At 41.1% G+C, this 21,804-nt stretch overlaps 1 pseudogene; it reads right to left on the bottom strand.

Annotated features, from left to right (window-relative positions):
• LOC138834515 (tubulin beta-2 chain-like) overlaps positions 1-21,804 on the bottom strand; it is a 42,192-nt pseudogene that overhangs the window by 5,462 nt on the left and 14,926 nt on the right.

The following is a 21,804-nucleotide window of genomic DNA, read 5'->3' as shown; positions in this document are numbered from 1 at the left end:
TGAGATCGTGTTAGACAAAGAGCTTTAAGGAAGCATGCCTGCAGGAAGAGGGTGTTGGTTCAAGGCATCCCATACACTTGGCTGCACCTTTATAGCCTCTACTACCTTTATTTTTACTATATTCTTCTTGGCTGTACATTCGTTGCTTTTATTCTCGTTTTGGCTATTTTTCTATTGATCCGTGAACAGAGCATGTTGTTTCTTTCCAGTCCAATGGAGATGACTTCTCTAAATAATAAAGACTAGGACCAAAGATTAAATGTGGCCTTGCCCCAATCAATCTATCATCTGATGTGACGCTGCCTCCAAAAACTCCTACAACTTCACAAGCGGTTTTGCAGCTCACGCATAGTAAACATAAAAACTTAAAATTTCCAAATATGTTACAACAAGCAGAATTAATGAATTAAACTAAGCTAGAAGGAGTTATCCCAGAAGCCTAGAGAGTTCTGAAAAAAGGAACCCCTGATAATAAAAAGAAAAGAAAGATTGAAGAGATGAAGGACAATGCCTATGCCCAGAGTTGAAACCCCATGACAAGAAAAAAAAATCCAGGTGTGGCTAGTCAGCAAGTACAGGTAGGGGGAATTCAGTAAAAGGCTTTCCTGAGGAATTCACAAGTGTATACTCAAAAATTAAGACAAAATATATGGTGGAGTGGCTCAGGTGGATACAGCACTTGACTTACAAGATGGAGGCCCCAAATTCGAACTACAATACCACCCTAAGAAAGGCAGGAACTCCTTCCTTGTCATTAGTATTCCTAGGGACCTATTCTGCCACGGTATTGGAAGCCAGTTGGGAGACACTCACTAGCTGCCTCATTGTAATACACCTCGATTCTCTGCAGCTGTAAGCTGCTGTCTACATAGTAGTTTCCCGTGCAGTCAATGTTGTGCTCATTGCTTAGCATTTCCCCAAACTGAGATGGAAATAGAAGTGTATTATGGCCTAGAATGTTAACTGTCCAAACAATGGATTTTAAAATAACTATGAGAAACCCAAGTCCTGTTGACACAACTATTTTTGTAAAAAAATTAGATTTTTTAAATTAAAAAAGCACAAAAATTGATAGCATTTTAGTTTTGTTAATCTCTTTGCTATCTTGCTGAATAGAAGACATCTGGGTTCTCCTATGAGTATTCTATCTTATGGGATACCATATTCTGTTTGGATTCTATGACCAGAACCTGGTCTTATATGGACATTAAGTTGCCAAAGCAGTAACTTGAAGACTCAGCTAGAAGGGTCTCCAGAACCCCAAGGGTCCTCAGAGCATACACTGATTTAGACAACCACTGATTTAGAAAACACCCAACGTAAGGGAACTGAGTTAGGGCATGAAAACTCAGAGAAATTTGCATTAAGGTGGACGAACTGTTCTCAATTATCTGATACTCATCAGTTGACAAAAAGGGAATCCTCTGTATCTGTCAGCTCAAAGACACTGCACTCCTTTCATTCAAATCAGACCAAAAATGCATTAGTCTATTCCCAGGAAACTAAGTACAATGACTTGAGTCTCAGGTAAGACAAAGACATGCAAGCCTTGCTTAAAAAACCACACCCACCTGGGCCACACAAATTAGGGAAATTGGGGAAACTATCTGGGGGACTTGATTTCCAGGAGGTTAGGGACTACTATGGAGCCCCATCTACCTCAGCCTAGACATGACCACCACCACCTGCACCCTCCAACCCCATCCTCTTCCTCCTCATCCCCCTAAATTTGAGACTAGGATCCTAGGCCAGTGTCATGCTCCCCTTTGCGCCAATCTGGTTGCCACAGTGGCTTGCCTGTATGTACATGATCTCCCTCACAGTGTAGGGCTGCAGTGCAGTTGGATGCGTGTCCTCAGCAGTGGTGTACACAGAGGCAAACAGGTAGGGCTGGGGAGCAGGAATCTGACACAGCCAACTCAGATCCCCATTTAAACCTCTGGTTGTTACAGGGGCAGAGGAGATGGGGTGGACTTGATAGGCAGAGCCAGTAGGTGCTCCAGCTCATTCTCCCTACTGCTGGGTAATCAGAGATAGCTACCTGTTATCACTTAGCCCTGGCATCCAGCTGTCAGCCTCAAGTCAATTAGCACAGCTGCCACTCTATTTGGAACCTCTTGTCACACTGCCATCCACATCCCACCCTGACTCACAAGAGAGGCTGAACCCTGGGATCCAGGAAGCAAGAGGAGGGGCTTCCTTTACACAAGGTACTTGTGCCAGAAGCCAAGAACAAGCCTACCTTCTATTTTTGATAGGAGGGCCTAGAACTGAAGGGGCACGTTCAGCTGTGATCCCAAGAACAAGCACAAACTGTTGGATTCCATGACTGATTTCCATTCTGGGAAGAGTCAGGGGCTTAGGGCCTTGCCTTCATACTCAGGTTTTCTTTTCTTTTCTCTTAAAAGCAGCTTGCTTTATTACTTAAGCCATAGGTCTACAACAGTCTACTTTTTGTTTCATTTGGCTTCTGCTCCGAGCATGAGAACTCAGCTCCTGCTCTGTGTGTGTGTGTGTGTGTGTGTGTGTGTGTGTGTGTGTGTGTGTGTGTGTGTGTGTGTGTGTGTGTGTGTGGCCGGAGTTAGGCATGTTGGTGTTAGGACTTAAAATTAAGTCCTGGTGACCCTTTTTGAGATTTTTACTATTATTGAGATTAGGTGATTACCTAAATTTCTCTTATTTCAGAATATTGTGGAATAGTGATATTTAGTTGAAGTCACAAACATATTTTAACCTTCACAATGCAAATTGTCATTATTATGGTCGATAAAGTTTGTGAATTCTATAAGCTTTGACAATACAATTCTATAAGCTTTGACAATACAATTATTTCTTCCAGGTGATATATACATTTCTTTCCTTTTGCTTATTGTAAGACGTTCTGTCTTTCACTCTCATTCCTCTCCTCTCTTTCTGAGGTTTTATTGATTTACTTAGTTAACTGAAGGGTAGGTGGCTCTACTACTTGAGCCACAGCTAAACTTCTGCCTTCTTTAAGTGATTAATATGAGGCAAGAATTCCATGGGTAGTCCAGGGCAGTACAGAAAGGCTTGAAATCTGATGATCAGAGTTCAAAGTCAGCCTGGGCAGAAAAGTCAATGAGACTCTTATCTCCAGTCAACCTAAGAGGTGGAAGATAGTAGAGCTGTAGCCTTGAGCAAAACACTTCAATTTTAAGTCCCTCAACTGAACACACTGAAGCAAGTTTCATGGACTTTCCTGTCCAGTATGGCTTTGAACCATGACCTACAGATTTCCGTTTCCTTAGCATTCAGAATTATAAGTGTGAGTCAACATTTACAAATCTTTAATTACCTCTTCTTTCACCTTTTCAGTTATTTATTCTTTCTTTCTTTCCTTTTGACATTTGTTATTAGGCGCTAGCTCTTATGCTGTTTTTTTGTTTCCCTTGAAACTACCATGCCCTACAACTTTGACCACAGGTAAACTACAGGCTGTTTTTCTTTTTTGCAGCTCTTTTTCTAGGGCTTAAACTCAGGTCACAGTGACTGAGGTTCTATTTTTTTTAATTGAGTGGTGGTTCTTAGATCTTGAAATTAAGTCAAGATGACTTTCCTTGAGGTTTATTTATTTTTACCTTAATAGTAGCTGGTTTCACTACTTGAGCCACAGCTCAACTTTTGCATTTTTTGTGGTTAATAGGAGATTAGAATATCAATAGAAAGTCAAGAGCATTACAGAAAGGACTGAAATCTGAGAATCATGGTTCAATGCCAGTCTTGGGCAAGAAAGTCAATGAGACAATTATCTCTAATAACCACCAAGAGGTTGGAAGAAGTAGACCTGTAGCCATGAGCAAAACATAGCAAGTTCAAGCCCCCATACTGAACACAGTAAAATATGTCTCCTGTACTTTCCTGCCTGGGCTGGCTTTGAACCACAGTCCTCAGTTTTCAGTAATCTGAGCAGGTAGACTTACAGTTTTGATTTAGAAAGCCTTAATAGCTCCTTTTCCACCTTTTCACTTATTTGATTGTCCCTTCCCCCTTTTTCAAAGTTCATGTCCTTTATTATTAGGGCCTACTCATTTATGCTCAGTATTTAATTAATTAATTTATTGATATTGTCAGTTGGGGGCTTGAACTCAATGCCTAGGAACTGTCTGTCAGGGACACAGCAGGTAAACTACTATTTTCAGACACAGTGCCACTTAGTTGGAAAAAAAAAAAAAAACAGTCACCAGGGGACATTTTAGCCGAGGCTGGCTTCCAAATGTGATTCTCAGATCTAAGCTTCCTGAGTAGCAAGGATTACAGGCATGAGCCAGAGGCACCTGGCTTGTTTTTTTTTAGATCAAAACTAGCAGGCTCTACATTTAGGCCACACTACTTCACTGTCCATGAGATTTTTGGCCTTTTGTTTTTTGCTCAAAGCTAGCAGGAACAAACACTCAACTCCTGAGGGTTTTTTTTTTGGGGGGGGGAGGGGAGGCTTGAATTCATGGCCTAGTGACTCTCTATGAGGGTTGTTTTGTTTTATTTTGGGTATTTTGTTTTTCATTTCAAAGCTAGCAGGCTCTACTACTTGAGCCTCAGCTCAACTTCCGCCTCTATTTTTCTTTTAGTGGTTAATAGTAGATAAGAGTCCCATGGGAACCAAGGCACTACACAGTATCCTAAAATCTAAGGATTACAGTTTAAAGCCAGCCTGGGCTAGAAAGTCCATCAGACTCATCTCCAATTAACCACATGAGACAGGAAGTAGTATTTTTAAACTTGAGTAAAAACCCTCAAGTTCAAGCCCATGTCTAGCACACTCAAAAAGAAGTTAGTTGGACTTTCCTGCCCAGGCTGGATTCGAACTGTAATCTTTACATTTCAGCTTGGATTAAAGATATGAGTCTATATTATAAAAAACTAATTGGCTCTTTTCTTCTTCACATACATTTATTTATTTGTTGGTTCTCTGTCTTGTTTTTAGGGCCTCACCAATCTTGCTGAAGGATAGAATGCTCTAAAAGTTTAGTAACAGTTGCAATTTGGTTCATTTTTTGGTTTTGGTGGTTAGTAGGAGGTAAGTATAGACACTCCCACAAGGTCCTGAATTATACTGATTGCGGTTCATTGTCAGAGGACAAGGAAAGTTCATGAGATTCTTATCTCAAATTAACCTCCAAAAGATTGGAAATGGTCAAGCAAAAACTTCTAGATCATATCCCAGAAAGGAACACACACACACTCATACACACACACACACACACACACACACAGACACACACAGACACACACACACACACAATGGGCTTTTTACACACACACACAAACACACACACACACACAAACACACACACACACACACAATGGGCTTTCCTGTCCTGGCTGGCTTGGAATAGTAATGCTCAATTTCAGTGTTTTGAGTAGCTAGAATTTCAAGTGTGAGCCACCAGTTTCTTGTTAATTTTTATCATTTTTAAGACTCTTTGTGCTCTCTTGTACTTTTTTAAAAATTTATTTTGTGGTTGTCTTAGTGCTAGATCTGTTTTTCACTTACCTTTTTTAAAACTTTTTTTTCTTAGCTTTATCTTAGCTTTTTTTATGCTCAAGGTTGCTGCTCTGCCACTTCAGCCACAGTTCCACTTCTTTTTGCTGATTAGTTGGGAATAGGAGGCTCATTGACTTTCCTGCCCAGGCTGGCTGTGAACCACAGTCCTCAGATTTGAGGATACTGTGTAGTGCCCTTGAATTCCTGTGGGACACTTCTGTCCTATTTACCACCAAAAGATAAAGAGAATGGGGCAGAAGTTGATCTGTGGTTCAAATAAGAGAGCCTGCTAGCTTTGAATTTAAAAACAATACTTGGAAGTCTAATTCTGGTACTAATTGTACACTATTCAAACAAAACAAAACAAAACAAAAAACAAAAACAACTTATGCGCAGTGACCAGGTAATAAGGATTCCTAACTGATAACCTGAACTCATTTCCCAAAGCCTTTTTAAGATATATATGGTCATTTGTGTCAGCTGAGGAGAGATTAAAGAACAAGGCTTTACAGGCCAGTTACTCAGGACTTGGAAATCAGGATCCATTGGCAAAGCTTTTCAGAAAATGACTAATAACTCACTCTTCACAATTCCAAATGGTTCTTCCCTCTGTGCAAGGGAAAGAGGGATGAGAAGGAAGAAATATGGGAACTAAGAAACCTCAAACAAGGTAAGTTATGTTAACTTTATTAGATAAAGTAAAACATAGGTGTACGGTGTGCAATCCAGAAAAGGACATGTCACCTCTGTGTGGATCCCAGTTAATTTAGTTAATCGATGGTAAGAAGTAAAACCCACTATTGTATTTATAGAAAGGAGGTACATGGCAGGCAAGTCAGTTCACTAACTTCAAGGATTTTGAACATAAAGGAGTGAAAGTGTTTGACTCTGTTTGGGCAACAGGAAGGAACAGAGCTGAGGAGGACTGAGATGTGCAGACATTCCCCAAGAAAGATCTCACTGACATCAAGTCTTCAGATGCCTGCTGGTTGCCAGTGGCTTATGCCTGTAATCCTACTCAGAAGGCTTAGATCTGAGGATTGTGGTTTGAAGCCATCTGGGATAAGAAAGTTTGTAAGTCTTTTATGTTTTACAACTCAAGAATATTCATATTTGTTGCTAATTGCAACCCAAGGCAGTGCAATAGGATACCAAGCTGAAGAAAATTAGAAAATACCAGACAGGTATAGAGAAAAAGAAAAAAAAATCAATGAGGACCTTGGGTCCCAAGGCTTACTGGCACCTGGGCCCCAGGTCACACAAGCAATCATATTTATTTGAATTCACACTGGGAAGGTTACCATGGATACATGCAAAAATGAAGCTTCTATATTGCAATCAGAGCCACCACAGTGACTGAGAAACACTGGTTCCCTTTTTGTTTTGAGAAAGGAGAATGCAACCCAGAGAAAATCCAGACATTTGGTCTATTTTATCTAGATTCCTAGGTTAAGTTGTCAATTCTTTTACCTCCCAGGCTTAATAGCTTAACCCTCTCCAGAGCTGTGCTTTTTTGTAAAATTGTGAAAATACCATACAGAGGAGTTACAATTACATTGGCAAGATAGTAAGTACATTTCTTATCAAGCATTATTACCTCCTCCTTTGTTTCCCCTTACCATCCCTTCCCCTCTCAACCCCCCTTCTCTCCCTCCACCCCCCACTGAAGTTGTAAAGTTTGTTTTTCAACATAACATCTTATACATATACATTTCATTGTTGTAATGGGGTCACCTGTAACCCTATTTATATATTTATTTATTGATTGATTTTTTTATTGTGAAAATACCATACAGAGGAGTTACAATTGCATGGGCAAGATAATGAGTACATTTCTTATCAAGCATTGTTGCCTCCTCCTTTGTTTTCCCTTCCTATCCCTTTCCATCTCCCATCCCTCCCCCCGTTCCTCCCCCCACCCCTCCCTCCCGCTCTTCCTACCCCCCCCAAAGTTGTAAAGTTTGCTTTTCGACATAATGTGTTGTACATCTCATTGTTGCAATGGGTCCACCAGTATCCCTATTTAAACAATTTGTTTTTCTTCCCTTCCTTTCCACAAATTAAACCAACATCAAATACAGTGAAAGCAGGGCTAATACCATGGGGGAGGTACATATAAAGCAACAAAGAAATCATTTTATAAACATATTGGAAACAATCTCAAGAAAGAAAAAAAATTTGAATCCTTATCTTGGGGTTCATTTCACCTAACATCAACTTGTCTGACAGTTTCTGTTTGTCTCAGACATATACTATTTATTTCAAATAACTTTGGGCCTGGCTTACTTCACAGAGCTGTGTTTTAACCTTTGCATGGTCAGCTCTCAGCTTTCTGAGTACTATTGAGGTGGTGTTCCAACCTCTCAAACCTTTTCCAGGTTCAACAGCTCAGCTCGAGTCTCCTACACCTATTAATATTAATAGTATAGATTACAAACAGTAAAAAGAGAAAAATAACATTATACATTTAAACAGAAATAACTGACTGCATTCATTTATCCAGGACAAAAAATTTAGCACTGCTGTTTAAGTCACTAATAACACTTTTTTAAGATATACTTTGATGGATTTCATAAAACTTCCTATATACTCCTCTGAGTGTCTTTTTACCTCCCATTTTTATTTATTGCATTTGCATAGTAGTATAACATCTCATATCACCTCATAATTAAAGTTTACCTTGTAAGTAAATACTTATGAGACTCCAATAAAATATCAAAAAAGCTGAAGTGGAGCTGTGGCTTAAGAGCTATAGTACAAGCCTTGAGCAAAAGAGCTCGGGGCACTGTCCAGGCCCAGAGTTGAATCCCTAGTGTCCACACATACACCCTCCCCACCCCAGACCCCACACACAATCAGATGATAATGTCTATGAAGTTCTTCCTTAGGATGATCTTGGTGATGTCAGCAACTGTATCAAGTTTCTATCTCTCTTCCATGCATTTGTGGTAGTAGACAGCAGAGTCGCTGTAGTATAACACGTGTCTAAGATGGCATTAGCAAAGGCTATCATGTAACATATCCAACATAATGTCCAGCTCTCTTGATGGTAGATCTGCACATCTTGGGACTTGATGTGACCCATGTACTCCTCAACTCGCTTTCCCATCCTCTGTGCCACCTGCTGCAATGATTCACTATCCACACCAAATAGGCTTTCATAACCTTTCCCTAATTATCTGAATACTGGATGCCAGAGATGTCATGGAGACACTCTGTGGCTATTCCCCTCCCCTGACAGTCCATTTTACCTCCTATGCTCTCCTCACAGATGTGGGCAATGGTCTCTGAGAGACTTCGTGCATCATCTTGGAGAGATTTAGTTTCATTGTATCCATAATCTTTGGGAAATCATGCAGTGAAGGGTCCAGGTTAGGAACATAGCTCCTCCTTCTGCAGGTTTTCCTGTATGTTTTCTTGGCCATTGAACAGAAGGGGGGTCTCTGAAAGGGAATTTATATGGTGTTCTCTGTCTGTCTTGGTCCATATAACATAGAACCACTTTCCCATCCCTTTAATGATTTAGACATGCTCCATGTGATTTGTGCTGCACTGCTCTAAATGTAGTAACAATGTAGAGGACACAACTGGATGTTGTGTGGATAGCTGTCCATACTTGGGCATGAGTCCCCTGACCGGCAGGGCCCATAACTCCATGCTGGGAAAGTGAGAGGAAGATTAGCTGGCTTATATCTATGTAGTCTGAATGACCCCAGGAGGCATTGAGGCCTCCTCTTCATGTACATGGCCCCTCAGCATATTGATAAAGAATGACACACCATGCCCAATCATCACCAAAATGTTCACCTGGTCCTGGGCATTATCACCACCGTCTCACCCACTTCTAGAAAATTCCCTTTTTCAAGGCATTGCCAATCCTCCTCCTTGCATTCTCAGTTAAAATACTGCTGTCCATGAGTAAAGAGCAGAAGACAAGGAAGCAGGTACCCTAGGGAAAGTAAATACTGGACCTATTCCATGGTGAGAAGATAATGCAACCTGCAACTATAGAATAGCGAAGGACTTAAGATGGTTGTGCACACAGTTTGTGCAGAAAAAATGCCAGACCTAGTATGCCCTGTTCAGAATTTCAGTCCATAATTGTCTCTAACAAAGACATCTCAGGTACAGATAAACCAAGTTCATAGTGTCTTTCTTTCTTTTATTCTGTGCCTTTCTGGGGCTTGCAATCAGGAAATGGATACTATACCTGTAGTTTGTTTTTCCCCTCAAGTCTACTGCTTTACCACTGGAGCCACAACTCTACTTCTAGATTTTTTTTTTTGTTCATAATTTGAGATAAAATTCGTATAGGCTTTCCTACCCAAGTTGGCTTCAATCACTGATCCTCAGCCTCATGAATAGCTAGGATTACAGGCTTGGCCACTGAGCCTGGCAGCAATACTCTTCCTTTTTTATTGCCTTTTCTTTATTTTTTTGTCAGTTATGGGCATGAATTATGGGCTTGGGCACTGTCCCTCATCTCTTCAGATCAAGGCTAGTGCTCTACCACTTGAGCCACAGCGTCCCTTCCAGCTTTCTTTCTGCTTATATGGTACTGAGGAATTGAATTCAGGGCCTCATGAATGCAAGGCAAGCACTCTACCATTGAGCCACCTTCCCAGCCTCATCTTTCATTTTCTTAAAAAATATTATTAGGAATATGATATTCAGAGGTGTAACAGTTAAGTCAGTTAAATTAAACAGTTGTCAGGTAATGAATACATTTTTGGGGGATAATTACACCCCTTCCCTTGCTCTCAGTTTATCCCTCCCACTGTGGCTTTTTTGTGGTTAACTGGAGATAAGGGTCTTCCAGACTTTGCTGCCCAGGGTGACTTTGAACCACAATCCTCAGACATCAGTCTGCTGATGAGCTAGGCTTGAGCTTTAAAGTCAGGATGACTGTTCTGAAGGTTGTTCTATATTTCCTATGGGCTGTGGGCCTGAATGGACTTAGGCAGGTCTGTCATCCGGAAGCATGTGTCCTACTTAAGCCTGACTGGCTCTCAGAACAGATAGGTGATGCTTTCAGAGCAAGAACCAGTGTGTACTAGCTCAACAGAAGTCCTCACTATATTCATCTCATTCAACAACTACTGGGTTGCTTATCTTATCAACACTTTTTCTTTCTTAAGAATATATGTATTGTAAGATTGCAGTAACTACAGATTTGTAATGGCCTAGGAATATATGTGTGTTATCATATTTAATATTCAAACTACATAACTGCTCCAAATCATGTTTTATTTATCTTAAAGTAGTTCTTGAATAATACTCTATTAGTAATGATATTATTAATATAAGTATTAAAGTTCTTCAAACATGTTTCTCTTATTAGATTAATCCTTACAGTGACATTGAAAACACCTTCTGGAGCAGCAATGGAAAAGATACTTGGTGAATACTAAGAATGAGGGATGAGAAGTGTGAAAAACTAAGAGACTTACAAGTGTGACTGGGAAACATCTTCCACAGAGCAGAATCCCAGACTTTTGAAGGTATGTCAGTGTGAGAATAGGTCTTCAACCAGTTCACATGACCACATGGGTGATTCTCAATGTTGCCACATAGATTCCTATATGAAAGACTCATGTCTGATGGGCTTTCACAACGCCAGATTTATGAAAGTTTGCTGTTTTCTTTCCTTCAATATTACTTCATACTTTAGTATTGAGTGCATTTTTTCTTTTAAAACATGAAAACAACACCATCTTTTGGACTGAGGTGTTTCCTTTCTCCCTAAGAATAGCTCTGGTATTTAAGAGGATTCCTGACAGGTTCCAGTGCCTCACTTCTTTAATACCAGCTACTCATGAGGCTGGGATTTGAATATCACAGTCGAAGCCTGCCTTGGTAGGAGAGTCCATCAGAATCTCATCTCCAATCAACTACCAAAAAAGCCAGAAGTGGAGCTGTGGATGAAGTGGTAGAGAAGCCTGAGCCCCTGACCAGCCTTCAGGCACACACACACACACACACACACACACACACACACACACACACACACACACACACACACACACACGTGTCTTCCTGCCAGGCTTGTCCATGGGGTCCCATGAAATTGTTGGAGACCTCTCTTCAAATGGACTCACCCTTGTATTCATGCCTTTAATGTGGAAATTGACTCGCAGTCACCTATAGATCTATTGGTTCAGATTGTGTATTTTGCATCCCACTTCCTCTGCTTGTTTTCTGAGGTGAGTCTTGTAGCTCAATACAGCTGTCCATACACTTCAAGATGCTGCTTATGATCTCAGGGCCTGCATTCACACTCCAAATGGAAAAATAAAATATAACCTGAGGGTCTTGTTTAAATAGGGATGCAGGTGGACCCATTGCAACAATGAGATGTACAAGTCATTATGTCAAAAAACGAACTTTGCAACATTGCTGGGGGGGGGGAGGTTCTGTTAAGGGGTAAGGGAAGGTATGGGAAGAGATGGGAAGGAAAACATAGGAGGAGGCAACAATGTTTGATAAGAAATGTACTCATTATCTTGCCCATGTAATTGTAACCCTTTGTACAGTATTTTTACAAAACAAAAACCAAAACAAGAACAAAAAACAAAAAAACAAATCAGCAACTTGCAGATGGCTGCCGGTTTTACATTTGTTTTCTTTGCAAGGTGACCATACTGGGTCTGAATGACATGGCTGAAAAGTGTTTCTAACCTGCCATTGCTGAAGTCTGGCAGGCTACCAAGGAAGCCATAGGCCAACACGGCCACATAGGCCCTGTGTTCGAAGCCTGGTCCTGACCCCTACCAATGCAGGGAGATCCTAAGAGTCTGGTTCCTATACATAGGAATACCAATAGAAGGTTATGAATGTCAAGGTTGAATTAGTTGTTCCTTAATGATAATACTATAAAATTAAACAGAGTGATTTTAAGAGGCCAATGGATTTTAATGGATAGTTTTTGACACATTAAAAGAATACTATTAATTACATGGACACAATAGATTCAGGACAGTAGTTGATTTCATCAATATTTCATTAAGGATGGAAATGAAAATATTAATTACATGGAGGCATAATAAATACCCAAGAATTGCTAGGAATGTAGTTTATATAACTGAAGAATGTATAGACATCTCTGGCACTCTTTAAAGATCTATATTTATTTGTGTAGTACGATCTGCATGTCAATCTGTTCTTATTTTGTCAACCCCTGGGGCTTGATCTCAGGTGCTGGGAACTTCTTGTAAGCTCTATATGCCCCAGGCTGGTGTGCTGACACTCACCCATTCATGAATTGGGCCATGTAGGCTATGAGTGCAGATGCCAGCCCTCAGAAAAATTGAATGGTGGAGTAAGAAGCCTATGGTGACACATGTTTTCCTTTTCTGTGAAAGTCCTGGGTGTCAGGTGTGCAGTTTAATAAATGTAGTAAATGTTTCATGTGTAATAACAGTCAATAAAAATAAATGGTAAATAAATAAAATAAAACAAAAAATAAAATGAAGAACTACACTAAGTGCAATATGGAGTCAACATACAGGGCTCGATCTCAGGGCCTGGAAACTGCCTGGCAGCTGAATTGGCTAGAGGCTGCTGTGCTGGCAGTCACCCATTCATGAACTGAGCCTTCTAGGCCCTGAGTTTAGATACCAGCTCTGCCAAAAATGTAATCATGGAGTGAGAAGCCGAGTGTGACACGTTTTCCTCTTCTTTGAAAGTGCTCGGTGACAGGTAGGATGTATAAATTGTATGCAAATCTATATGCTATGCAATAGGATGTCATAAAGGTAAGAAATGACATAGGTGGAAGAAAAACAGATTGAATTAGTAGTGAATCATTCTGGGATAAAATTCAACGCAATAATTATAGGACTTGGATTAAGTTTAATTAATATTTTATTGAGCATTAAGAGAATAAAAATTACATGGAGACATAATTAAATACCTAATAATGGGTAGTAACACACGATGCATAATTTAATTTGTCTCATTTATAAAATATGTGATTATATGTATGGATGTATGTACATATATGATAAATAATAACAGGATATTGAGTAATTATTAATGCTTTATTAATTGTTCAACTGGGACACATCATTAAATGGAGACATAATTTAAAACCTAATAATTGGTAGTAATATTATCTATAATTCAATAATATACAGACATCTATCTTTTTGTGTATATAATACTTATATACAGGAAGCTCTACCCATTTATACCTCGTTCACTCCTGGGGCTCGGTGGTTGAGTGCTCGCCTAGTAAGCAAGAAGCCCTGGGTTGGATTTCTCAGTGCCACATAAACAGAAAATCCAGAAGTTCTGCTGTTTTTCAATCAATTAAATGCTAGCCTGGAGCACCAACACTTAGGGACATTTTCTAAGCCCTTACTCAAGCCCCAGGACTGCCGCCAAAAAAAGGTAGAATGTTCTACCTGCAATGATATAAGGACAGGACTTCAAATACATCAGCACAGAGCAAGCTAGGAGTCTGGTGCTGACAGCTGCCACCTAACCTGACTTAGCTATATGTAAACCGCTGCAACCCAGCTGCATGGAACCAGACGCTGAAGGCTGGCTTAACCCCATCATCCTAACTGTTTGGGAGCTTTAAAACCCAGCCCTGGTAGGAAGTCTGTTAGACTCTTTAAAATGTGGCTCCTAGTGGCAGAGCTCGAGCCCTGAGCAAATGTTATTAGAACAGTATCCACATGCTTTGAGTTCAAGCCCCATGGTTAACCCCCCACAAAAAAAAACAGCCCTCTAAACCATTAGATGTGATCTTGTGTGGTTTGTGAAATGTTCCTCAAAGAGGGGTAATACTGATGAAACCACCCTAATTCTAATGACAATTTGTGGAATAGAGCTATGTGCTCAGCCCTTCATAGGGTGCTCTGTGCTGAGTCTTGCACAGGGTGCTATGTGCTGAGTCCTTTACAGGTTGCAGTGTGCTGAGTCCTGCATTGGGTGCTGTGTGTTGAGTCATGCAAAGATTGTCACGTGCTGTGTCCTTCATAGAGCACATTCATTCATCCGGTCCTTGTAAGATCTCCACAACTGAGATGATTTTGCAGACAAAAAATGTGATATATATATATATATATATATATATATATATATATATATATATATATATATATATATATATCACATTCTATGCCTCCATAAGAAAAAATGACATTGCCACATTTGTTAGGAAATGGAAAGACTTGGAAAAAATTATATTAAGTGAAGTAAGACAGGCCCAAAGAAAGATAGGTCCCATGGTTTTCCTTATTTGCAATAACTAGTATATGCCTGAGAAAAGCAGAAAATGTCAGATATGTTGCTCTTAGGCAAAATGAACCACACCATAAGGATTCAAATGTTTTTTCTTTCATGTGGTTGTTTCTAACATATTAATAAGATGATTTATTTTTTGCTTTGTAGGTCTCTCCCCCACAGTATAACCCCTGTTTTCACTGTATTTGATGTTGGTATAATTAATGGAGGGGAAGGGAAAAAGCAAATTGTTTAAATAGGGATACAGGTGGACCCATTGCCACAATGAGATGTACAATTCATTATGTCTAAAAACGAACTTTACAACTTGGGGGGTGGGGAGTGAGGGGGAAGGGATAGGAAGGGGAAACAAAGGAGGAGGCAACAATGCTTACTAAAAATTGTGTTCAATATTTTGCCAATGTAATTGTGACCCCTCTGTACGGTATTTTCACAATAAAGAAAAACAGGAGTTTGATTAAAAAAAGAATATTGTGGCTCAGATGTGTCCCCATGGCATGGACAAAATTATGTATTACTGAAGGCTAGTGAGTTGTCTTATGCAGACAATTGTTTTGTTCTATTTTTACTCAGTCATGAACCTTGAACTTGGGGCCTAGGCACTGACCCTTACCTCTGGGCTCAGGATAGCCCTCCACCACATGGAGCCAAGGAACCGCTTGCAGCAGAGTGCCACTGCCTAGGGGTCTATAGCTGAGGTCTGTCATCCTGCCATCTCAGGAAGCTGAGATCTGAGGATCTGGGTTCCAAACTATCTCAGACACAAAAGGTCCCAGGAGACTATTATCTCCATTGACCACTAAGAAACCTGAAGTGAAGTTTGGTGTTTGTGGCTCATGCCTGTCATCCTAGCTACTCAGGAGGATGAGATCTGAGGATCATGGTTCAAAGCTAGGCTGGGCAGGAAAGTCCTTGAGAAACTTAACTCCAACGAACCACAAGGAAACCTGAAGTGGTGCTGTGGCTCAAGTGGTAGAGCACAAGACTTGATCTGAAGAGCTCAGGGACAGCACCCAGGTCCAGACTTTAACTGCTACAACAGACAACAACAACAACAAGAAAAGCACAGAAACAAACTAACAAACCTGAAGCAGAGGGCTGGGAATGGGCCTTAGGGGTAGAGTGCTTTGCATATATGAAACCCTGGGCATGATTTCTCAGGACCACATCACTAGAAAAAAGCCTGAAGTGTCTCTGTGGCTCAAGTGGGAGAGAGATATCCTTGTACAAAAGAAACTAGGTACACTGCTTAGGTCCTAAGTTCAATCTCCAGGACTGGTGTATGCACGAATGCACATGGACACACACACACACACACACACACACACACACACACACACACACACACACACACACACACACACACACACACACACACACACACAGACCAGAAGTGAAGCTGTGACACCAAATGGTAGAGCACTGGGCTTCTGCACTGAGCTCATGTTCAGCACTCAGTCCCTGTGTTCAACCCCAAAACCTAGCCACCCAGAGCCCAACTAGGACAGGTCAAATATTTCAAAACCTGATGAGTTTCACCAGCCCTAGATGATAAGAAGCGTTGTGATATCCGACATGTGCTTGATTTCCCAAGGTTCCAGAAACTTAGGAGAGGCATCATAGGCCCATCATTGCCTGCAATTAAACATTTCAATAGGTTCAGTGCCCTAGTTGTCCGCCAGAAGGACTCCTGAATTATATTGAACAATGTATCTGAACACTAGAATTTAGTCTCACAAAGGCAAGATAAGTGCAGGAAATTTGGCCTGCCAAGGGTGGTGGCATAAATGAAGGCTTCCTGTCAAAACAGAGCACTGGTGAGCGAGATAGCTTGTGGTACAAAGAGGCCTTTTTTTCCCTGACTTTCAGAGCCTACCCACACTCATCCTCACTAATTGGCCCAGATGGAGTTGTTTGTTACACAGCTGTACAGGAGTGAGGCTTTTTGTCTGCCTGTCCAGACAATGAGAGACTTCTTCCAACAGGCCTGGGATGCAGAGAAACCCTCAGGCTACACTGGGAACAGTGAGGGGAGCCCTGGAACATGCAATGTCTTGAAAGCCCTGTCTGTGCTATGAAATCATTGTACTGAAAACAAATTTCCTAGTTCAGTGCCATTCATCATAGCTACTCTGGAGATTCACCTATAGGGATACATCCATCCATATACAAATACATAGAGCTACACTGTCTTTTTCTTTTTTGGTGGGGGGCAGGTCCTGGGGTTGGACATTAACCCTAGCCATTGTCCCTGAACTCCTTTTGCTTAGAGGTAGTGCATTAAAATTCACAGCCCCATTTCTGGGTTTTTCTCTGATCTCATAGGTATAATAGTGTCAAATTTCCTACACTGGCTGGATGCAAACTAAGGTTCTCTACATCTTAGCCTCCTGAGGAGCTGGAATTACAGTCAGCAGCCACTGGCACCTGCCTTTCTTTTCTTCTTCATTTTTTACTCTGGACATCTGACTTCTTAACAGGGTCATTCCAATGGTTTGAATTTATAAGTAAACTACCCAATGTTCTTTATAGCTGCCTTCTCTGAGAAGGATTTTCTCTCCTTATCTTCCCCTCTGGCTACAGGTTTGAAGCCAAAAATGAGAAATGAGTGTCCCAGGATTTTGGAGCAAATGTCCACAGGCCATGCCAGTTCAGTCACTTAGCATTGAGCTGCAGTGAACTTACTGTCTCAGGACGAGAGGACTGAAAACTTGAGCGATTTTCATACTGTCTGCATTGCTCCTTTTGTCTATAAAATTATGAATGTTTTTTTTTGTCTACACTCTTAAGTATCTAGAACACACTAGAAGCATCTTCCTGTTTCTGTTTTTCTCTAGAACCTCTTGAGATTTAGACTAAAGGTTTGTGTGGAGCGGCTTCTCAGTGAATCCCTAAGGAAAGCCGCTTAATCCTCCTCAGGAGATCACCATTCAAAGCCAGCCTGAGCAGGAAAGTCTGTGAGCCTCTTATCTCCAATAAACCACCAGAAAAACAGAAGTGGAGCAGTGGCCCAGAGGCTAGAGCTCCAGCTTTGAGAGATAAAGCCAAGCAGGAGATACTGTCCAGAGCAGGCAGTAAAGCCTGGGATGCGCTTATGTTCAATTATCAACCTGATGGCTGGAAGTGGAGCTGTGGCGGTGGTAGAGCCTCAGCCTTGAGCAAAACAGCTCAGGAATGCATTGGGCCCTGTGTTTAAGCCCTGGGATGCCCACAAGAGAAGGCCAAGTTATGTATCAGTGTCCTCCTACCAACTTATGTGTGTATATTACTTCCCTGAGTGCAAACAGACCCTATGCAATGCTTCTGCTTTTACTGACTGATTTATTTTTCAGATATGCTCATTGCGCATACTGCAGCATTCTCTTCATTTCAGGCCCACATCACTTTTCTCTTCCGGGGCTCCCTGCCTGCATCCTTATATGATGCACACTTAAGCTCTCAGCAGCCTTTATTTACATTTTATTATGAGGCCAACACAGGAACAGTCACAAATCAGGCAGGGGAAGAGAAGATCAGGGTTCATAGTTATTACAGCCATTCAGAAAAATTAACTTGGGGACGAAAAATGATAGCATACTTATGTAAAAACTACCATTAAGAAAAAGATGAGGGGGCTGGGAATGTGGATTAGTGAGAGAGTGTTTGCCCAGCATGCAAGAAGCCCTGGGTTTGATTCCTCAGTAGCACATACACAGAAAAAGCCAGAATTGGTGCTGTGACTCAAGTAGCAGAGTGCTAGAGACAGTGCCCAGGCCTTGAGTTCGGCCCAAGAACTGCCAAAGAGATACCAGGTAGGTAGGTAGGTAGGTAGACAGACAGACAGACACATAGACAGACAGACAGACAAACAGACAGACAGACAGACAGACAGACAGATAGATAGATAGAAAGATAGATAGATAGATAGATGATAGATAGACAGAGAGAGAGAGAGAGAGAGAGAGAGAGAGAGAGAGAGAGAGAGAGAGAGAGAGAGAGAGAGACAGATAGATAGAGAGATGATAGGTGAATCTGGTCTTGGATGTCAGTAGGAAAGAAGGGAACACTTCCCCACCATGAGGCCTTCTGCAGTATGCCAGGAAACCAGCATCGCCTTCACATAACCACAGAGCAGGAAGACTGTCTCTCTCCCACTTCTCAGGCAGTGGAGGGCCCGAGAGTCAAGAGGGCAGAGCCAAGTTTTAGCTCACATGCTTGGAGGCAGAAGAGAAAGGGCCCTGCCTCTCTTTGGACTGGGGATGTACATTAATGATGTGGAGAATGAAGGAAGGAGAATGGACTGGCAGAGGTAGAAGGGCCTTTAAATCTGACAGATAGAGAGTCAAGAACCTTACTCCCTAAGACCAAAAAGCAGTATTTTTCTACTCTGTTCCTCCCCTCTCCCCTACTAAACTGGCTCTCTATTGGTAACCTAAAGATAACCTGAGGCTCCCTTCACCTGAGGGAGGAAGGATAATTAGTCATTGTTTGAAGAGGCTGAGAAAAGCCTGACCCTGGTGTGACTCTAACAAATATTTCAGGTTTCCCCCCATTGCTGGCTGTGCCTGGAATGAATGAAGTGGTTTTGCAGCTCACTTCCCTGTTGAGTGTATACATTCTGCCTTCTAATCCTGCAGGCCTAGGTCTCTGCACCTAGCCAGATTTTTGAAACTGTTTCCTGTCCTTCAAATAAAGTGTTACATTGGAGTTCTTCCTGCTAGCAGGATGGGTCAATGATGTTTCTTTCCTGCTTTTATAGCTTGAGAACTCTAAGAACATTTAGAATGCAAGTAACTTCTCATCACCAAGGGAAACCCAGGAATTCTTGAACATGTGATCTTTCGAAAGCCCACTGGAGGACACAAGATGATTACAATCTTCACGTGAGTGGCTGGGCAGATGGATCTGCTACACTTGAACCTTGAACTCGGCCTGCTCTCCTAGTCCATGTCCTTCTTTGGTCCTTGTCCTGCTAGCTCCTCAGGAGCTTCCAAGACAGAAATAGATTGATCAAACCCAAAGGGAGTTACTGGCTTTTTTCTTCTTTTTCTGTCCTTTGCTTTAAATGTCTTGCAGGTCTTTGGGCTTGAATTGTGGATCTAGGCTCTGTCCCTGGGCTCCTTTGGCTTAAGGCTAGCGCTCTGCCACATGAGTCCCTTTCTGCTTTGTCTGTGGTGAAGTGGAAGTCAGAGCCTCATAGACATTCCTGCCCTGGCTGTCTTCACCCTGTGATCCTCAGACCTCAGACTGCTAAGCGAGGTTGACAAGCATGAGCTTCTGTTGCTCTGCTAAGTTCAGAACTGTAATGACATTGAAAATACAAGTCAACTGCTCATCATAAAGGGCTTGGGGAGCATATTAACCTTTTCAACATTGGATCTTTCAGAACCCTGTAGAAAGCAAGGTTATAATGCTAAAGACAGAGAGCCTGAGCATATGAATCTGCTATACTTGAACATTGAGCTCTGACTCCAATTCTGATGTACACCAGCATTCATTTTCCAGAAAATGTTCTCATAATTAACAAATAGGAAAAGTACTTTGATTAACCCTCACTTTTTTTCCCAGATATGTGTCTCGAACTCAAGCCTGGGCACTATCCCTAAGCCCTTCAGCTCAAGGTGAACACTCTACCACTTGAGTCACAGCTCCATGTGGGGTCTTTTGATGGTTCATTGGAGGTAAGTGTCTAACAGGCTTTCCTTGGCTAGGCTGTCTTTCAACTGTGGTCTTGAGGTCTCAGCCTCCTGATTAGCTAAGGTTGTAGGTGTGAGCCACCGGCATCTGGCCTATTGTTTTTGCCAGTGCTGAGGCTTGAACATAGGTCCCGGGGTACTGTCTCTGAGCTTCTTTTTCTCAAGGATAACACTCTACCACTTGAGCCATTCCACAGCTTCTGGCTTTTTCTGGGTATGTGGCACTGAGGATTTAAACCCTGGTATTCATGCATGCTGAGCAAGCTCTCTACCTATAAGCCACATTCCCAGCTTCACTCTTACTATTTTATCCCTCAACTTGCCTATCCTCAAGAAAAAGCTTCTGAGTATAAATCATCTAAAGAAATCCCTATAGGAAGTTGTCCAAAATGAATAAGACAAAGCTCATACTGGGGACACATTGTAAACATGTGATGACTGTGACAAATGCCTCCATTTCATTATGTATCATATTTCAACACTTAAAAAATTATTAATGAAAAATGACTCAATGTCCTAAATTATTGTGTATAATTTTATAATAGATGTACAAAATGTAATAAATATTATGTATGTATGTAATAATACTAAATACATTAATCAACGAATAAATGAATAAAATAAAAATAAAAAACAATGACAATAATAATAATATGTAATAAACATACATATGTAAGTATATATCGTAAATATTTTTCCATTGCAGGGCCTTACTGCAGGCCTTGGGAACTATAGCCTGAATTTGTTTTCCTCAAGGACTGTAAGCTTTGCCTTTACCCATGGTGCAAAAGAGTTACCTGGAATGTGAGATCAAATCCCAGCAATGGCAGAAATACTGGCCCCATTTCCAAGACAGTGACAATTTTTTTTGATGAAAGCACTTATGTTTATTCAGTTCCATACTGAACATTTCAAAAAAAAGCAGTGTAGAATTTTGTACAGCTATTCAGACATCTTTCCCTTACCCCCAAAGTCCTTCTCTGAGCACTAAATTGTTTATTTTTTGTATGATGCCTCTTCCTTTGTTTTCCCCCTACTATCCTTTCCCTCCCATTTCCACAACTACCTCCCCCTGCCAAGATCAGTGACTTAATTTTAAATTTTGGCTTGGCACAGGGTTTGAACTAAAGTAGTGGTGACTCTGCACCTTGCCTCACATTGGTATGGATTTACCAAGACCCTGAGTTCAAATCCCAGGATAGAAAATAAAACTAGCAGAAATTCCAAATCAGGAAGCTTTATTTTTTAAATTTAGTTAAATAAATAAATAAATAATTTATTTGTTTGTTTGTTTGTTCTTTTTTTGCCAACCACGGGTTTTGAACTCAGATCATGGCAACACTGCCTGAGCTTTGATATCCCTAGGCTGGGCTG

Source organism: Dipodomys merriami, unplaced genomic scaffold (assembly GCF_024711535.1).
Source record: "Dipodomys merriami isolate MVZ:Mamm:240054 unplaced genomic scaffold, mDipMer1.0.p SCAF_218, whole genome shotgun sequence".
Classification (NCBI taxonomy): Eukaryota; Metazoa; Chordata; class Mammalia; order Rodentia; family Heteromyidae; genus Dipodomys; species Dipodomys merriami.
The sequence above is the reverse complement of the archived record's forward strand: the minus strand, read 5'-3'. Positions and strand labels throughout refer to the sequence as shown.